Genomic DNA, 16,616 nt, shown 5'->3' on the forward strand with positions numbered 1-16,616 from the left:
CGGCGCATAATTGAAAATAGTTTTGGCATTCTTAAAGAGAGATTCCCGTGTCTAAATTATTTGCGACTGAGGCCTGAGTTTGCAGGAAAGATAGTCATTGTTTGTGCCATCTTACACAATATTTACAGTGGCATCGGAAGGGCTAGTGAAAACATGCAACCCTTTGAAGACACTGACAATGAAATCGAGGAATTAGATGAAAGTGCTGAAAAAGAAAATGATGCCCTTAATAATATAGATCATGCGAGTGGAATGGAAAGGGTTACTTCCCTACTGCAATACTTCTCCTAATGCCAACCATTAAAGTGAAATAAAAGTGGTCCTTTGGCTATGATCTTTTTCCTCAGCAAAAGCGTTGTTTCTTTTGGGGTTTGAGATTAACAGTAACAAGTTTTATGTAACCCAATTTTCAATATAGAAAGTAAAAATATCAAATTCACTTATTTTTTATTTTTAAATAAAAAACAAAAAAATAAACAAATACTAAATGGGAAAAAATAATAAAAATACATAAAAAACTCAAAACTCCTCAATTAACAACCGCGAACGCGAAATATTTTCCGTTTCTGCCGCTGCAATTTCGCGGGTTATGGCAGAGGGTGGAAGTTGGAGCTCCCTCTCCAATTTTAGGCATTAAAGTTTGCTGTAGTAAACCTCAACCTCAAGGAGCTCCAGCCGACATTTTTTCTCTCTATCCAAAGTTTCACTTGGAAACTTAGTAGAGCTCTTCCTTTTCCTTGGGTTTGGAGGGGGATTGGCAGGTGTTTCTTCTGTCATCGATACCCTGGAATCACACTCAGCTGATGGTAGATTTTCTGAGTGTTCATAACTTTCTGGCAAATTCAATCCATCTACCACAGCTGAGTCGGTTTCCAGAATATCGAGGATGGCCAAGTCAGCTTCATCCATAACGCTGTCCTTCCCCCCTCCGGATCCAGTTTTTCGGGCGTTATCCCTTTTACTCTGCAAATTAACAAAATAAAAATAAAAATAAATAAAAATATTAGCTTATTTTCAAATATAATAATCAGAACAATATATTTCATGTCAACGAGGTGTATTTAAACTTTATTAAGCCACTGTATGTACAAGGTACATACATACATACGCGAAATGAATATTTGCCTATTCAAATACTTACGGTATATTTTTACAGTACATATAGCAAATAATTATATTGTGCATATACCCGTTCTTCTAATCAGCAAGAGTTGTTTATTGAGCGCACTGTTAACTCACAACAACAATGTCTATGATAACGATTTGTCTTGTTGTTGTCAACAAGATGCTTGTTAGTTATTAGCATTGCACAATATAAGAATTAATATAAATTCCAACAGTAGCAAATGAGGCAAATATAAATATTTGCTATGTGTAGGCAATAAATTGTTGTACTTACCAATGTCCGGCTCTTCCAGAGCCCAAACAAACTGTCCCTCACATAGGTCCATGTTTTTTGGGCCGACGCCAGTTGCAGGGATTGGGCTTTTTTCAAAACATCCTCCCAGGCAGCCTGTTTATCTAATTTCAAAAAGAAATATAAACTTAATTATGTTTGAAATTTACAATAATTTTATAAAAAAATACTTACTTTATTGTTTTGAAAATTTGCAAATAAAATGTCTTTTTATACCCGAGCGCAATTGTGCACAAGGGTATATTAATTTTGTTCACATAACGGTTGTTTGTAACAGCCAAAACGAATCGAGATAGATATAGACAAATGTATACATAAATGATCAGGATGAAAAAAGAAATCGATTAAGCCATGTCTGTCTGTCCGTCCGTCTGTCCGTCTGTCCGTGTACACGATAACTCGAGAAAAAATTGAGATATCTCAACGAAATTTGGTATGTAGGTTTCCCTTAATCCAAGGTAGGTTGGTAATGAAATCGGACTTTAACCACGCCCACTTCCCATTTAACGGTAATTTCCAGAAATACGAAAACTGCGATATTTTAGTAACTACTGGAGATTATTCACCCAAAATTGATATTTATAATAGGTTTTAGACGACAAATAAGAATATTATAAATTTTTGGAAAATGGGCGTAACCACGCCCACTTATGGTTACATATGTATATCTTGGTAACCGCTGCACCAATTTCTTCCAAACTTGGCACAGTTGTTGGCCTTGGTACAGCATAAAAAATAGCCGAAACTTTTTAAAATCGGACAATAACCACGCCCCCATCCCATATAACGGTAATTTAGAGAAATACAAAATCTTCGATAAATCAGTAAATATTGAAGCTAATTTATTCAAAATTGATGCTTGCAACAATTCTTTACCAAGAAATACGTTTATGGTAAAATTTTGGAAAATGGGCATGGCACCGCCCACTTATGATCACATATATGTATATCGGTAACCGTTCTACTAATTTGTACCAAACTCGGTGTGGTTATTGTGCTTGCCACATATAAGCAAAACGTTGAAAATGATTGAAATCGGACTAAAATAACGGCCGCTTCTCATATAACGGTAAATTTCAGAGATGCTTGAAACTTCAATATTTCGAAATTGAAGGGCGCTAATTTACTCAAAATTGATACACCGCGGCTTACCATCTAGCGGAAGGTTTCGGAAAGGTGAATAAACATATATTTAATACTTGCGCCGGGTATTTAATGTTCGGCTCCGCCCGAACTTAGACTTTCTTACTTGTTTTCTTTTATTATATTCAAAACTGCAAGTTTATTTCCAATTTTTATTTTGCTGCTCATTTTAAATCTTTACCTTAGTAATGCAAAGTGATTAGAGATATGACAGAAATGCAAAGTTGATTAAACACTTTGTGGAACACTTTGCACAACAGTGTTGCCGTTTTAGCCCTTTGGTGGCTAGATTTAGCTACCACATACTTTTTTTGGCCACATAAATTTAAAATTGCCCCTAGCCCCTTTTTTTAGCCCTTTGGAGAATTTATTCATACTGGGCATAGAAAAGTTGTATATTTATGTTTAATTTGATCTATTTTTTTTGCATATATGTAAGAGATGAATTTTTAAACTAAGAAAGACTGACATATATGTATTGTATGTTCCTTACGTTTTTATACATACATACTGTATAAGTGTTAGGGCTGTTTTTTAACTTATCTATCAACGATTTAACTATAGTTTAAAAAAAAAAGTTTGCCGCCCTCAGGGCCAGTTTTTCAGTGCCAGTTTAAACTCAGATTAAGTAAACTGGGTTTAAATTGAACAGCTGGCTGACACTTGATTGGCTGATCTTAGTTTAAACCAGCCAGATCGGGCGTTTAAACTTAGTTTGAACCTCGGCCGTGCACTGAAAAACTGGCCCCCAATATGCTTCATTAGTTAAATGGCCCATCAAGTCGATTGACCTTGTATGTTCTTGTGGTGTGATTGTACCAGCTGCTGGTGCGACTACAAAAACTATTTGAAAATTTTATGACTGTACCAGCGTGCTGGTTCCGTGAGTGGTGAAATTAGCTAAATTTTCTAAGTAAAAAATAATTTGGCGGAAATTTCAAAGCCGTGTTTGTGGAATATTAAGTTTACGATACTGCAGTTGTGAATTAAAAAAAAAAAACAATGTTTAACAAAATGGTAGAAAAATTATGAAATTTCGGCTCAAATCATTTCGATCTTTCCTCGACCTCATTTGTAAAGAAATAAATATTGTACCAGCATGCTGGTAAGTTATATGCTTCGAGCTTGGTGGTACAATCACTTGATCGATCCAGCAAGCTGGTGGCGTATATTTCCCTTTTTATACGAAAAGGTTTTTGGTTGGATAAAGTATTAGCTTTTTTCCAGGGTTCATTGTTTTTCTATACCATTACTTATTGAAAATGTTTGCGTGTATACTTATATATGATTATGTAAGTAAACAATTTTAGCTACCTTTTTTAGCCACAACGATTTTTTTAGCTCTTTTTTAGCCCTTTTCTTTAAGGAATTTGGCTACCACTAAAAATGCTTCGCGGCAACACTGTTGCACACTCACTTTGCAAGAGAGCCCAACGACTTTGCAGAGAGTGCAAAGTCTTTACAAGAATATGCTCTCTTAGCAAAGCCTTTGCAAAACTAAGCTCAGCGCATAGTGAGATTTGCAAAGAATATTGTGGAACAGAAACACTTTTCACTTTGCAATAAAATACAAATCGATAAGTGCAAAGTGAAAAGTTGATAAGTTGTTTTGTGGAATAGGGCCCAGCTCAAAACTAACCACTTTTCTTGTAGCCCGGAGATGACCCTTTTTGAACTATCTAGGAACCTTTTTGATTAGCAGTTTTGTAGCAGTTTTGAAGAAAATGTATTCTCCTGTTCCAGTTAATAAATGTTACATAACAGAAACTAGTTGAAACCAATCGTATGGTTCACCCCATGATAAAAACGTTACAAGGTAAAATCATTGAGAGGCAGTCTGACGTTTGCCAGCAATATAATTTTAAAACTCTAACTCAAGCTCACACACACATTCTCATTTTTAATCTCAAACAACAACAATCGTGAACAATTTAATTTTTTTTATTTTCAATTTTATATATTTTAAAATGTTTGAAAACGTCAGAAAAAAATCATGGCAGACGAATTGAGAGAATGATTTTACCTTCTAGTGTTTTTATCATGGTTCACCCAAAACAAAAAAATACACAAAAAAAAATTTTAAATGTTATAAAAAATGTTCACCAAAATATTTTTTTATTGCTTTTTAGTAAAAAATGGTTGAAAAATTAAGGCTCCGGTGGATTATGAACATTAAATTCCAATTTTGAACCACTGTGTGCTGGCTTCGTCGCGCAGTATGAATTATGATAAACGCATTTTGGTAACAAAGGATTGAGAAGTCCTTGAAAAGGATTTGGCTTCATTTTTCGCTATGCAGGGAACTTTTACAAATAAATAATATAATTAACTCAAATATTTGATATAAATTACGATATGGGTGAGGTACTTTTTTCATACAAGTTGTATGTACGAATTCCCAAATGATTTTGAAAAAAATGTCCTTTATTTTACGTTGGTTAATATGGTCACCGTATCTATAAGCCTTATAATAAGTTTACTATACTCCATGTGATGCCTTATTATAAGGGATTATGTAAACCTTATTTTATTTGACCTATAAGACTTAGGCACAAGGGTGTCTCTCAAAAAGAGAGGGCGAACCTTATGAACTGACGACATCAACGCAGCGAAATGTGGCGTTGATTCAAACTCAACATTTGAAAGCACATTTACATGCATGGCTGTAGCTGATTGTGCAAAGATGGTTGATACAATTATGGTGATTTCGTTTCTACCAAAAAATGTCGCCTTTTGATTGCCAGTTTCTCTTTTCGTGTTCGATTCGAAATTAAAGGCAAGGGTGAAACAATTTTGTATTCGTTTCTTAAAATGTCACTCTCTTGTAAGGCAAAAACGGCACCTTTTCTGCCCTTTGAAGCTTTATCGGGGGAGATGGGTGCTTTGAAAGTCAGATGGTTGCTTCAAATGATAATGTGATGAAATAGTGAGCTGGACAAGGACAAGAAGGCAAAAACATGCCTTTTCAAAGGGTTGAGTGTAACATCAAGCACATTTTGCACCGTGCAAGGGCAAAATTTTTTGGTAGAAACGAAATCACCATTACTTTCTACCAAGGCTGCCCGGGTTCAATCCCTATCAGACGGATCATGAAATTTAAGATTTTATTTTATTTAATTTTTATATTTTTTCTTAATTATGAAAAGGCCTTCGGGAAGTGTAAAGTGAAGCAAACGTTTATTTTATATGATCTATAAGCTTTATTATAAGGAAATTGTACTCCATGTAAGGCCTTATTTTAAGGGCTTATGTAAGCCTTATTTTATATGGCCTATAAGACTTAGGCATAAGGGTGTCTCTCAGAGAAAGATGACATCAACACGGCAACATCAGGTGTGGAATAAGGAATGTTTCATACAACTGACTTTCCTTACAGATTTCAGGCATTAAATTATAGAGCTTATGATCATATATGTCGGGCGCTGTGGTGCAGTGGTAAGCAGTGCGCGCTTCCACTCCGCAACGCCTGGGTTCAAACCCTGGTCAAAGCAACATCGCAAAAAATATAGAAAAAAGGTTTTTTCTTAATAGCGGTCGTCCCTCGGCAGGCAATGGCAAACCTCCGAGTGTATTTCTGCCATGAAAAACAGCTTCTCATAAAAATACAATCGCCGTTCGGAGTCGGCGTAAAACCGTAGGTCCCTCCGCTTTGTGTGACAACATCAAGGCGCACGCCACAAATCGGAGGAGAAGCTCGGCCAAACACTAACTTATGTGTAAGCGCCAATCTATTATTATTATGATCATATAAAATAAGCTTTATATAAGACGCAAATTTTTTGGTAGGCGTGCTTGCGCTGGAAGCGAGAGAAGAAGACAAAAAGTAGGTATGTATGTGTGTGTATGTAGTTATTTCGGCTTTTGAGTAACAGATGGTGAAATATTTATAACCTAATCGTATGTATACATACATACATACGTACATATGTTGATTGTAGTTAATGTGGATCTGTATACAGGGTGTCCAAGAAGTAACCTGCCAAACTTTAGGGGAAGGTAGGTGGAGGGGTGAGCTCTCTGATAAATAAAAAAATTTCAGGTAAAAGTGTTACCGTTTTTGAAATATTTAAATTTTTTTGAATTAAAAAAAAAATCGTGCCTTTTCATGTATTTTCTTTAACTGCATCTACAAACCAGGCTATACTTAGTAAATTTTTTATGTAAAATACTTCCAGATAGTTGCTTCTCCATACTCAAATGCAATATAGTTAAAATATATTAAGGAACCATCATAAAATTATGACTATTTTGGGATTTTTAACTTTTTGATATTTTCTTCCCCAACTTTGACTATCTCTGGTGAAAAAAATGTACTGAGCTATAACTTTACAGTGCATAAAAAAATTGCTCATTTAATCAAGATTTCAGAAAGGTGCCACTCTTACTGTTTCGAATAGAAACAAAAAAGGACTGAGACACGCTAGAATGTATTTAATAGATTTAAATTTAAGTTGCTCTTGTTACGACCAATGACATGCTAAATAGTACAAAGGTACATTATTACCTGCTCCTGACATTATTTTATGTTACTTACCGGAATTAGTGAAAGTGGATTTTGTGAAATTGGACCCTTCGAACATTGTGTTATTAATACTATGACAGAGAACACGCAGTATGAATATGCGCATATTCACCTAATTTACGGTGAAGCTTGCTGTAATGCGAGAGCTGCTCAAAGACTCTATGCAGAGCGATACCCCAATCGTCGGCAACCGGGTCGTGAAGTATTCGCCCGGACCCATAGAGAAATATATGAAGGTAAGTAATTTTTACACCTTTCTTGTTTGCTTGCTTGTTAGCACTATCATTTTTAACTTTTTTAAGGTCGCATACCTGGAAGGCGTTGCGGCTAAACAGGACGTTTTGCAACGGTAGATGTTGAAGTTGTGTTAGAGGAAGTGGAACTAGGTCCATCGACTTCAGTGAGAATGATGGAAAGACGGACGGGAATACCAAAAACTACAGTTCACAAAGCTTTAAAAGACTATCGATTTCATCCCTACCACATTCAACGTGTTCAGGCTCTACAAGAAAGAGATTACCTGTCGAGGGTTAGATTTTGCCGTGAAATGTTGCGAATGCATGAATCAGACCCCAACTTTTTAAATAAAATAATTTGGAGCGATGAATCATCATGCAAACGTGATTGTTATTTTAATTTACATAACCTTCACAGGTGGCAGATAGACAATCCTCACGAAATGAGAGAAGATCGTTCGCAGCACCAGTACAAAATAAATTTATGGTGCGGTATTTTTAATTGTCAGATATTGGGACCTATGGAACTGGCGCCAACGCTCAACTCTCACAGTTATTTAGAGTTCCTTCAGGAACGGCTTCCAACTCTTTTAGAAGATGTACCCTTAAACCTGCGGCGAAGGCTATGGTTGCAAAATGACGGTTGCACTGCTGACTACGGGCGTGAAGTAAGAGCTCATTTCGACGAAACTTATCCTCGCCGATGGATCGGACGATACGCCACGTGGCCCGCTCGATCGCCAGACCTGAATCCAAGAGATTTTTTCTACTGGGGCTCTCTTAAGGACAAAATTTATTCAAAAACAATACAAACCGAAGAGCATTTGCGGGAACAAATAAATGGAGCTGCTGCTGAGATAGCCCAATTGAGTTTAAGATCTCTAAAAGCGTCTTTTCTTAAAAGGTGTCGAGCTTGTTTTAGAGTAGAAGGTCGCCAACTTGAGGATCAATAAATGAATACATTTTTCTTTAAACAGCTCATGCATATTTTATTTTACGTGAACCCATCCTTCACAAAAAATAATGATAGATATAGCCCTTGTTATATACTCTAGTCCGAATTCCGGTAAGTAACATAAAATAATGTCAGGAGCAGGTCATAATGTGCCTTTGTACTATTTAGCATGTCATTGGTCGGTAACAAGAGCAACTTAAATTTAAATCTATTAAATACATTCTAGCGTGTCTCAGACTATGTTCAAACAGGCCAATTAGCTGAGGTAATTAAGCTTTAAATTGCGGAATTGAGTTTTGTGTTCACACATACGTGAGCTGCGCAATTACCGATACGAAAGCAGCTGCTGGATTACCTACAGTGATGGAAAAGTTGGTACAATCGTACCTTTATTTAGTTTGAAAGTGCATTCGGTACAAACACACAATTTTAGGTACATTTGGAACGTAGCCAAATAACTTCTCAGGAAACCAGTTCTTATTTTTATTGACATTTCAATGCATTTTCTGTTGCAGGCAACTGGTCCCATACCTTCCCTCCTTTCTGAAGGGGCATACAAATGATACAAAAAGGTGGTCAAAGTAACGCAACTGTAGTTGATTTCGCCAGATAGACAGAAAATATTTATTTTTATACGTCAGATCGAAAAACTGGGAGGAAAGTAATTCACCTTTTGTCTCGCGCTCCTCGAACAGATTATTTTCATAGCCAAAATTTGTTTAATGTGAGTACAGAAGTTGATGTGGTATCGATGGGAATTTGTATCCTCCTATCCTCTTTATATAGAAATACATATTTACTTTTTAGGTACATCTATCTACTTTTAGATAAAGCTTTCCGTAAATAAGGTACAATTTTATAATTAAATTTTCCATCCCTTATGGAATATCAGCTGTAAAAGAGGGACAGAAACAAACAGCTGATTGCTTTTTGTTCAATAAACATACCTCCAAGTCGAAATTAAACATACCTAGCAGGGTTGGATAGAGAATCTGACACAAATTAATTGGCAATTAATAATGAATTGGCAATTAATAATTTGAATTTTTGTATGATAAATTGGGTAACAATTAAGGCTTAAATTAGTGAAAAGTTTCTTAATTGCCAATTAGGTGCCTGTTTGAACATAGTCTCAGTCATTTGCCCACAAAAGCGGCTAGAACATTTTTTTTTTCTATTCGAAGCAGTAAGATTGGCACCTCTCTGAAATCTTTATTAAATGAACAATTTTTTTATGTAATGTAAAGTTATTGAAAATATCAAAAAGTCAAAAATCCCAAAATAGTCATAATTTTATGATGGTTCCTTAATATATTTTAACTACATTGCATTTGAGTATGGAGAAGCAACTATCTGGAAGTATTTTACATAAAAAATTTACTAAGTATAGCCTGGTTTATAGATGCAGTTAAAGAAAATACATGAAAAGGCACGATTTTTTTTTTTTATTCAAAAAAATTTAAATATTTAAAAAACGGGTAACGGATGTTTAAAAGCCAACATCCGCGGATGCGGATGCGAATGCAGATGTCATGTATTTTTAAGAAATAATTTAGGTGGGTAAATTAGGTGATTTAATAATCTTTAATAATCTGCCTTATCCTGAGGTCGGCCGCTGTGGTGTAGTGGTAAGCGTCGGCCGCTGTGGTGTAGTGGTAAGCAGTGCGCGCTTCCACTCCGCAGGACCCGGGTTCAATCCCTGGTCAAAGCAACATCGCAAAAAATATAGAAAAAAGGTTTTTTTCTTAACAGCGGTCGCCCGTCGGCAGGCAATGGCAAATCTCCGATTGTATTTCTGCCATGAAAAACAGCTTCTCATAAAAATACAATCGCCGTTCGGAGTCGGCGTAAAACTGTAGGTCCCTCCGCTTTGTGTGACAATATCAAGGCGCACGCCACAAGTCGGAGGAGAAGCTCGGCCAAACACTAACATATGTGTAAGCGCTAATCTATTATTATTATTATCCTGAGTTTCGCCTGAAAAAAAATTCACCCGAAAATTTGTCATCCGCCCATAGTAAAACCATGGAAACCGAGAGTGAAAAGTGAACCGGTTCGGGGAAAATGAAACTCATGATAAGGCTGAATATGTACATGAAAACCAAAAGTGAAAAGTGAACCGGTTCGGGGAAAATTAAACTTACTTAAAGTACTTGAATTTATAAATGGGAACACTGTGCTTAATTAAAACTTTTTGAAGGGTCGTAAATCAAACCTGCGCCCTTATATAACTACTCGCTCGAGGCTACAAACTTGAAACTTGGCAAAATTGTAAATTCTTTTCGATTGACACTGCACCAGTTGATAGGACTTTCAGTTATATTTATTTATTTTTATTGCGGTGCAATAATTACTTTTTGAGAATTTCATCGGGCTGGCACAATCGTTGTTTAAACACCGTTTTTTCGAAAGAATTCTTCATTCTCATTCTTTTGGATGTTTCGAAATTTGTGACGTCATCAGCGTTTTTCGATTTTAGTTTTTGTAACTCATTTTTAATGCTTTCTTCTGTGACTGGTTAGATATACGTCTGTGCACTTGCACAATATTCCAGGGACCGAAAATAACAGTTATTTTTTTCCGAGTTAAATTTGGCCTAATATTTTTTATTCCGAAATAAACGTCCTATCCGAATAATAAAGAAACCGCTTATCCAAATTAAACAAATTTGGTATCATAAGAGGAGTGAAAGAGCTTTTAAACAGAAATAACGAATGAAGGTTACCACCTCTATTTATATTTTTTTATAACTTAATACTAAAGAAATTCATGTAAATACATACCTGACCCAATGTTTGTTCTATGGTAATTAATTAAGATTTTCTATTGAAATATTTTTCAATGTGTGGCTTTCCTCTTTTAGACATTTCAGTTTTAAAGCTATTTAAGTCCTCTTTCATGGGATACCAAAACTTGTTTAATTTGGATAAGCGGTTTGTTTATTATCCGGAAAGTACTTTTACTTCGGCATAAAAAATATTTGGACAAGTTTAATTCGTAAAAAATAACTGTAATTTTCGGTCCCTTCAATATTCGCATTCGCAAAAGATCCGCATTGATTTTTGCGAATGCGAAAGCGAATGCGAATGTTAAAATTAATGCGGAAGCTCCGCGGTTGTGAATGCGAATGCGAATATTCGCAACAACCCTGATACATATGTATGAATGCATAATTCGCGAAAAGTTTTCGTCATATCAGATCTGTGCCGTTCGTTCGATTTTTCAAAATGAGGTATCAAATTAAAGGGCTTGGCCCGTGGATGTGCAATAACTTCTTATTTTTGCATAAAGAGTTGTCACCTGATAAAAAAATTAAATTCAAATTATTTTTAATTTAAATCAATTATTACAATATTAGTATCGATCGAAATGGTTTTGAAAAGGCTTTATTTCTTAAGGGAGGGTTGCCACTAGGGATGTCAATCCCGAATATCCCGGGATTAGTCGATTCAAACCCCGGGATTGCTGGAAACAATTTTTTTGTTAGCCAATTAAATTTTTATCACAAATATCCCCTCGCAAGGGCAAATTAAGAATTTTTTGCAACCCTTAATGATATAATTTCATTAAGATCGCATTACCATCAAAAGAAGGAATAATTTTGCTCCGCTCGAAATGGAATAGGTGATGCACTTATATATTTATTGTTTACTTAAATGTGTTAACTTTTTTATTATTACTTAAATATACTGATAATATCTTAAATTGATCTCAAACCGTGATTCAAAAAATTTTATATAGTTACATAGGCAGTTACTGCTGTACCAAATACAGTCACTTACAAAAATATTTTGCATCGATTTTTTTTGCAATATCCAAAATATTTTTCATTGTATTTTTTTGTTAATTAAAAAAAATATATAGCTAATTTTACAACAAAAATCATGTAAATCAAAATTTCACACTTTAGAGAAAGTTGGTTTAAGTTCACCAAATTATCATAAAAATATCAAACTTTTTAATCATAATTTTTACAAAAAATTCCATTATGCAGTTTTATAGCCCATTCAATTTAATACAATAAAGTGCACTTTTAAAGTTACTAAAAACTCCCTTGATTTTTGAATTGTTTTTACGAATTTTTTTGTAGCAAAAAAAAAATATAAAATGTCGACGGGATGTTTTCGCAACTTCAAAATTGCACATACATATATATTTTTTTAAATCAACAAAAAAAAATACCATGAAAAATATTCTGAATATTGCAAAAAAAATCTATGCAAAATATTTCTGTGAGTGACCGTATATGCATTTGATTCAATCTGATTTCGGGACAATCCCGGGATCCCGGGATTGTATTTTCAGATCCCGAAAATCCCGGGATCGACAAAACCCCGAAAATTGACATCCCTAGTTGCCACCTTGTCACATTACTTCAATATGAATATAAATTAAAATTGCTTCGAAGGAACTTTATTTCCAAACTTCATGTAGAGGGGTTGCCACCTGATATATCAAAAATTAACGAACGAACGCGGTCAGTTTAATATGCACGTAATTGAATAGAATATTTATCAATACATATACTGGACTTTCGTTGACGTTTATAGTAAGATCAATTACGTTTCTATTTGATTTTAATATTTTTTCCCCTCAGTGTAGGTATATTAAAATGCTTTTTTTAGTAAATTTGTAAAGAAGCAACAGGGTTTTGGTGGTAAGGGAGCCAACTGGTTTGAAACTCCTGTCAATTTTATTAATTACTTCATGCAGGATTTACGTTCAACTACAAAAGGTTGCATGGTGCTTGATCAAATGACTCGTGGCATAGCCTTAACCTTTCCTTTTCCTAGTAATCATATTTTGTCAAAGTTTAAACGCCTTTGATATTCTACCCAATTTTAATTTGCGACTGAGAAATTACGATTAGCATATGTGGCTAATCGCGATTGGTACGAAATTTACGAAGTTGTATTGGCTGTGAACCAGCAAATCTTTTTACTAGTTAATGCTTTCACTGTAGGGTATTTTAACCCTTATATAGTTGACAAACGGGCTCGATTATTTACATAAACAGCCTTTATTTGCTTTGACTCATGCATTTTCCTCTTTTAAATGTGCATAAGCAGCCGAACGAATGCACAAAATTTTTGGGAATTAACTTGGATTCGGGGAATTTCGATTACAAAACTGGTAAAACGGTCAGCTTTTGTCTTTTGTACAAGTAAGGAAAAAAAAGCGGGCAAGTCTCGCGTCCGCGGTAGCCGAGTGGTGAGAGTTGCGGGCTACAACAACTACCTGAAAGCAACGTAAAAAAAATATAGAATTTACTTATAAAAGAAAGAATGAAATCTATATGATCTAAATCTAATGAAAAATAAATGAATAAGTGAAGTATAGCCTTTCCTTGCAGGATCTTTACAGCCATTTTGAAACTTTGCTATCTTGCACAGCTGACACACCTTGCATGCACTGGACTTTGCCCTCAGTTGTAGACCCGTTTCTAGATTCTCCTTTTGAACTCCGCGAGCTGAAGCTTGTTCTTAAAGGGCTTAAAGAAAATAAGGCTCCTGGTCAAGATGGTATTAGCTATGAATTCTATAAGTACGCCCCAGAGTGTTTTCTAACTGATCTTCTTGCATTGTACAATATAATATTTCTTAAAAAGCGAAGCAGTCCCAAACGCATGACCTTTACCCGGACCTAATACCTACAGGCCCTACATACTTTAATTATGACTATACTGCGTATGCTACAAGTCTTATTTTTCGCGCAAGAGGTGGCTTACTTAATCTTAATGCAAGATCTTTTAAAAATATTTCGACTAAGACCTGTTCTATTTGCAATATGAGAGCTGTTGAAGACAATTATCATTTCATTGGGGAATGTCCTATATACAAAAATATTCGTTTCGATTGTTTTGGTGAGAAAGTCTTGGACCTGCCAAGAGTTTTAAATATTCTTAATGATGGTAATTATCGTTCACTGCATATTTATATAAGTAATTGCCTTAAATATAGAGAGCTGATTGTAAATGAGTTTTCTTAAATATATATATATATATAATATTGTTTAGTTCTAAGTGCAATGCAGACACACAACATTTATTGTTATTGTCTATGATCTTTTATTTATTTAAATTTAAATTTTAAAGATAAATAAAATTACTACTACTACTACTACTAAATGAAAATTCTACTGGCCGTGGGACTCGAACCCACCACCTTGCGGATCGTTTATCGGCATTACTGCCGTCTGTAAGTGTAAAATTCTTATGCGCATATGTGTGCCAGATTATATGCATAAGCTTTGCCGTCTGTCACAGCTTTTAAGTACTGTTGTTGGTCTCTCAGACCACGACCCAATTTTTATATTAATAAAGAGATTTCGTTTGCGCGCAAAAAATTTCATACTACGAATAGCTTTTACCAAGTCAACAATAAGTTAATTCCGGTAGCGAGCAAAGGTGTGCAGTGAGAAGTCCGGTAGTAATCGGAGTCCTGTAAAATTTAAGTATTTTTATTTTAAAACAGTATTTTTCGTTTAAAATATATGAATAAATTTTTTGCTATTTTGTTTTTTTTTTCTTAACATATGATTTGAAGACATTCCTAATAAAATTTTAATTAATCTTGGGTACATTTGTAAAGTGAAAAGGGTAATAATTTCACTAAAAAAGAGAAGATATATATGTAGATCATATATTTATTCTTCTACTTCTTATTTGGCATTGTAACCGCTTAAGCGATTATCGTTTCTTTTCTGTGCCAACTGGCGCCAATTCAAATACCAAGTGAAGCCAAGTGATTCTCCACCTGGTCTTTCCATTTCAGTGGCGGCCTTTCTCTTCCTCTGCTACCACCAGCGGGTTCCGAGTTGAATACTGACAGAGCTGGAGCGTCGGTGTCCATTCGAACGACTTGACCAAGCCAGCGGAGCCGCTGTATTTTAATTCGCTGCACTATGTCCATGTCGTTGTAAAGCTCGTACAGCTCATCGTTCCATCGTCTGTGGTACTCGCCGTCGCCAACGCGTAAAGGCCCGTAAATCTTCCGCAATATCTTTCTCTCAAATACTCCAAGAGCCGCCTCATCGGATGTTGTCATTGTCCATGCTTCTGCGTCATATACCAGCACGGGCATGATGAGTGACTTATAGAGTGTGGTTTTCGTACGTCGAGAGAAGACTTTACTCCTGAATTGCCTACTCAGTCCAAAGTAGCACTTGTTGGCAAGAGTGATTCTGCGTTGGATTTCTATGCTGACATTATTATCGGGGTTAATGCTGGTTCCCAAGTGGGTGCCAAGGCGTGATTGTTATGTTTGTTTGATGACAGAAGATACTTCCTCTCGTCCTCGTTTACCACCAGACCCATTTGCTTTGCTTCCTTATCCAACTTGGAAAAGGCAGAACAAACTTCGCGGCTTTTGTTGCCGATGATGTCGATGTAATCGGCATAAGCCAGCAATTGCACGCTCTTGTAGTAGATTGTTCCTGAGCGGTTCAGTTCTGCGGCTCTTATTATCTTCTCCAACATCAGATTAAAGAAGTCATATGAGAGGGAGTCGCCCTGTCTTTACCTCGTTTCATGGCGAACGGCTCGGAAAGACGAAGCTGGTGGTATTGCTCAGCAGTGTTGCCACTGCCTTAGCCTTTAAAGTATCCATAAAAAAAAATCGAAAACTGTATCCAAATGTATCCACCGAAAAGAGCGGACATTTTTACACAGTGCATCAATGGAAAACAAACTCGGCCCCTTAACAAACTTATTAACAAGTAGTCAGTATTTTCCCATCCTTAGACACGGATTTCGGAAACAACGGGCCGTAGTTATACTCATAATTAAGTCGACTCTAAAGTTAATTGCAGCTTTTTGACATAATTCTCAATAAGATACTTGTAGATTTTCGACATTAACTAATATAGATCGGAAAACTTTTTAAAATTTGAAAACTACTTGGTGTTATTAAATGCACGTTTATGTAGCTAAAAGTTTTATTTTTCAAAGTGACAAGAATAAGGGAAAATTTTTTGCTTGGAGGATGAGCTGCAAATCGTTAAAAATGTTATAATATCTCGTACATAAATAAAAAAAATTTCCTTCAACTTACGAATACTTATGGGAAAAGGTATCCAAATTTACACTGAGGAAAAAAGCGAAGTATCCCTCAAAATTTAAGGCGAAAATGTACCCAATTGGATACAAATGTATCAAAATGGCAACACTGTTGCTCAGCGTAATTTTACACAGCCGTATCGGTTTGGCGGGGATGCCAAATTCAGACATAGCGACGTATAGGTAACTCCTTTCGGTGCTGTCAAAAGCGGCTTTAATAGGCGACAAATAGGTGGTGAGTGTCAATGCTTTTCTCGCGGGTCTTTTCCAAAATTTGGCGCATTGTG

General features: G+C 35.6%; 1 protein-coding gene across 1 annotated transcript in view; it reads right to left on the reverse strand.

The window, feature by feature from the left end:
- Positions 1-16,616, reverse strand: part of LOC118734102 (dopamine D2-like receptor) — a gene marked incomplete at its 3' end in the record, with an annotated part of 499,124 nt that overhangs the window by 260,481 nt on the left and 222,027 nt on the right. The window contains 1 exon segment of the mRNA XM_036463808.1: positions 1,400-1,521.

The sequence above is a fragment of the Rhagoletis pomonella genome, unplaced genomic scaffold (genome assembly GCF_013731165.1).
Source record: "Rhagoletis pomonella isolate Grant_MI unplaced genomic scaffold, Rhpom_1.0 Rhpom_scaffold_00002, whole genome shotgun sequence".
Taxonomy (NCBI): Eukaryota; Metazoa; Arthropoda; class Insecta; order Diptera; family Tephritidae; genus Rhagoletis; species Rhagoletis pomonella.